The sequence below is a fragment of the Bicyclus anynana genome, chromosome 7 (genome assembly GCF_947172395.1).
Source record: "Bicyclus anynana chromosome 7, ilBicAnyn1.1, whole genome shotgun sequence".
In the NCBI taxonomy this organism is placed as follows: domain Eukaryota; kingdom Metazoa; phylum Arthropoda; class Insecta; order Lepidoptera; family Nymphalidae; genus Bicyclus; species Bicyclus anynana.
This window is the reverse complement of record NC_069089.1, coordinates 16,633,999-16,638,915: the sequence shown is the minus strand read 5'-3', so window position 1 is coordinate 16,638,915 and position 4,917 is coordinate 16,633,999.

Sequence of the window (4,917 nt, the reverse complement as noted above, 5' to 3'; positions counted from 1 at the left end):
TTTTTATTATTTTATTTTTGTGTTATTTAATCTTTATTTACCTATCCAAACGAATATTCTAGACACGAAAATAATTATCTTTATTACTGAAATGCTAAATCGATTTTGTATTAATTTTAGAAAAATAATAATTGAAAATAAATGGGACTTTCGAAAAAAACATAGTCTGAAAATTTCATTCTTCAATTTATATACAAATAAAATGAAAATTTGGGGATAATTAATATTAAACTATTCGTCGTCATCCTCTCAGAATGAGAGGGGTAAGGCCAATAGTCCACCACGCTGGCCCAATGCGCAATCCGCATTGGGCCAGTGTGGTGGACTATTGGCCTAACCCCTCTCATTCTGAGAGGAGACTCGAGCTCAGCAGTGAGCCGAATATGGGTTGATGACTAAGTGAGGATAGAATGTACCATATAGGATGTAACCATCGCAATTCTGCACGTGGACGTTAGTCTCGGCATAAGCGCTTAAACGTTTCGCGCTTACTCGCGTAGACGATAGGGGTGAGTCAGCATCAACAATTTATTGGCTGGTGAGAGGCTTCGGCCGTGGCTAGTACCTTACCTTACTGGCAAAGATACCACCAAGCGATTTAACGTTCCGGTACGATGTCATGTAGAAACCGAAAGGGGTGTGGATTTTCATCCTTCCCCTAACAAGTTAGCTCGCTTCCATCTTAGATTGCATCATCACTTACCATCAGGTGAGATTGTAGTCAAGGGTTAACTTGTAAAAGAATAAAAAAAATAAAGATTGCATGAACACTCTCAGGTGAGATTGTAGTCAAGGGCTAGCTTGTCATTCAATGAAAACTTGTGAATTTTCTTCTACTAACTTCACTTTTTGGGACTTGTAGGGTGATAGTATACTTTGTATGTGGACTATGAACGTGTTAAACGCGTCTTATACGCGCGTTTAAAATGCTCGTCTGAAACCGCTCTTACTTAAAAATATAATTGTAACCCAAACATATTTTGAAAAGTAATTAAAACATGACATACATATAACAAAATCCGGGTGCTACATTGTCACTTCAATAGAACCAATATTAACTCGTACATGTTGATCATCAATAAGGTACGTCCTGGCATCTCATGGGATTTTACACACACCCACTAATTAAAACATTAATCTACATATTTCCGTGGGTGTCTGCTAGTGATTTAATATATATTTATATTTGCATATTTGCATTGCAAAGAGTAATATCCCATGTCTGACATCACCCGGGCGTGGGTTTTAAACTCTCGACTTCATGGGCGCCCGGCCTGACACTCAGGCCAAAACCAAAACGACCCTCTAAGCCGAAGTCCGAGTCTCAGAGGAGACCCTTAGAGAGCTGTTCCACCCTCTTCTCTTCTACGTCTTCAGCTTGCGAGGCCTCATCAGACGATGCTTCTGCGCTCGCTTCTAGACATAACAAAACCACGCATGTTTTGTTACATCTTTTCGATAAAAGCTCCTAGGAGGCTTGGCTTTTTCTAAGAGTTCCAAGAATTATCGTCATATTTCAATCGATCTACAGAAATACTTGAAAAATTTTACACTTAAATTTTTCTCATGGATTACTCTGTATATAATCCGTATAGTAGTTTTGAGTTTATCGCGAACAGACAGACAGACAAACGTAGCGGAAGTCATTGTTTATTGATAACGCGTTTACGTGTACCAAGTGTTACAGTCAACTTTTAAACTACAGCCAACTTAATATAGCAACGATAATAATTAACAATAAGGATAAAAACAAGTGTGGTAACTAATTAGGTAGGTATTATTAGTGAATGATAATTTCCGAATGTTGATAATTATTTTTTTGTTAACACTCAACTATTATAAATTATTTTACCACATAGCCCAAATAAAAAAATAGATAACTAGCGATAAAATTTATCCTTTACCTATTTGTTTTTAGTATTATTTCTCACTGAACTCATCATTTTATTTTATTAACCGACTTCCAAAAAGGAGGAGGTTCTACGTTCGGCTGTATGTATGTTTTTTTTTATGTATGTCCAGCGATAATTCCGTCAATTATGGACCGATTTTGAAAATTCTTTTTTTGTTTTGTAGGGTTTTTTCTTTATTTTTAGGAAAATACACAGTTTATGACAATGAAATATGTTAATATTTGGTACCACATAGTCGAATAGGAAATATCTTGTCATAAATAAAATGTTTTTGACTCTGAGGACTTATTTATTTTAGTAAGTTACATTTTTTTTCTAAAAACATAAATAAAAATACTGCTCTTAAATAACGTGAATGTTAATTAATAATTATAATTAACTGAGCAAAACAAATTGAACAGAAAACATAAAACGAATTACTTAGCCAAATCATCAAACACATCCATTAAATCAACTTTGAAGCAGCGTTTACCCATATTTCTTCACATTTTTTTTCGAAATCGGTACATCTTTGCGCGGTCTACCCCAAAATAATAATATACTAAATGATCCCTCCTATCACCCCATAAAGGAAATACGTGGCAATCCATTGCAAAATTAAATTTTAAGCACAAAAAATCACTATGTTCTAAAAATTTCAATTTTTTACTTATTCCCGCTTAAGTCCATTTACTCAGCCATTTTTAATTAAATTTAGTTTTTACACTTCCTGAACGCACAACTCAACATTGTAGACAATATTCAGGTATTATTTGTATAAATAACTTTCGTTGTTTAATAAGCGACTTAATGAAATTAAAACAATTATGCACATTTGTCCCCCTCAATTTTGATAGTGCCTTATCTCTAGTATATAAAGTATCGGTGCCATCAGCTGATAATGATGATGATGAGTAATAAATGGTGTCAACCAAGTAAAAAGAAATAGGATTTCGCTTGACGAGTCAACAGCCAAGCCAAATAGCATAATTAATTAAATATTCACGTTCTGTTAGTAAGGAGTAAGCAAGGGTAATTCCGCGAACAAACAGCATTCGTTATAACCAATATTTGACAAAGATGATACATACGGCTTAGGAAAGAAAATATTTATATAGTCACGGTTAATTTAGGAACGTATTATCCGAAGGTCTTTTTAACGCGTCAGTACTACACCAACAAACAGACAAGTAGAATGGCTTCTGTACTTTCACAGAAAAAACTGCTCTTAAGTAACTTATTCACTTATCAAGAATTTTAATATATAACAACTTTAGAATAATAATAATTTACAAAGTGTTCAAGTTAATAGAAAATGGAAACTATCGAAAGCACGTTCTACTGTTCTGCTGTAGCTTGCTTTATCGTTATCAGACGATTACCATTACTAGTAGAAAAGAAAACTGAGAATATTTTTAATCAAATTCAAATCTTGACACCTCATTCATTAAAATCGGTTCAGTAGATACATACATAGACTGCCAAAATCATTATCCTTCCTTTTGCCTTCGCCGTAGTCGGGTAAAAAATACTATTATCTGTAGAGACAAATAATTTTATTTTATTATCCAATTACTATTTAATTTCACTGCAATGCTATCTGTTGTTACGATTGTATTTTAGCAGACGAACTTAGTCGTGGTACAAGTACAAAAAACATATATACAAGTATACATATGCCTTACACTATAAACACCCGTCAATTAAAAACACCTTGGCGCCTTTGGATTAAAAACATTTACTTTGCCCACGTTAATATTAAAAAAATCAACAGAGAAAACATAATGAAAAAAAAACTATGAAGAAAAGAAATCTTAAATATCAGAAAACATTTATTTATACATGTAGTATATATATAAATGTACTATTTTTATTATTATATAATTTTTCTTTTTTTTTTTTGTTGCACTATCCCGCATTTAATTACATTAATTCCTTTATCCAAAGGTTGTCTAGTAGATATTGCTATAAGCAATAAGACCGCCTTTGCACATACTTGTCTACTATGTTTTCTTTTGTTTTCTTTGTTATTGTTTTTGTTTTGTGCAATAAAGTATAAATAAATAAATAAAACATTTTTAAATATTTTCAATATTAATAAATTATTTTTATCTATCACATTTATTTCATTAAAACGAAATTTGGAAAATCACTGTTTTTAGGTAAAACATTTAGTCTTTGCGATAAAACCATCGATCTACTAATTTCCTCTGCGGTAAAACTTACAAATTAATTTAAAGATGGCAATCGTCGTAGAAACCACGCAAAAAAAAGCTACGTTAAATTCTCATGGATACTTGGAACAAAACAATGCCTACTCCTTTTTGCAGTTGTGCCATCAAAGTATTGTTTAACTTTAATTTGAGAGAAAATCATAAAATCAACATAATAATCTTATATGTGTTGAGTAGGTTATGTCAGTACACCTGACATTGACCTTTTGTCAAACAGGTACGAGAGGATGTGAGAAATTTCCAAATTAACCTAGAAGGTTGTACCCTCATTGGAACAGCGTGGTGAGCTTAAGCTCTATATCTACCGTATGAGTAGATATATAGATATAGAGTTTAAAATTTCTTATCTCTGCTTTCCAGCTCTGATTTCGTTCAAAATTGATATCTGGAGAATGAATTGAAATCAACTCATATTCGAGTCACTGAGAGGGGTTAGGCCAATAGTCCATCACGCTGGCCTAATGCGGATTGAAGTCTTCACACACACATTGAGAAAATTCTTTGGCAGGTTTCCTCATGTTTTTCCTTCACCGTTTGAGACACGTGATATTTAATTTCATAAAATGCACACAACTAAAAAGTTGGAGGAGGAGGTTTTATCCACATCCTCCGAATTGGAGGTAGAAGTCATATCCACTGGGCTATAACCTATATTTATATACTACATATAAATACTTTTAAAATAATCTTTAAACAATACATCCAGACACTGTAAAACACTCATGCTCATCACACAAATATTTTCCAGTTGTGGAAATCGAACCCAAGACCGTGTATAGAGAGAGCAGGGT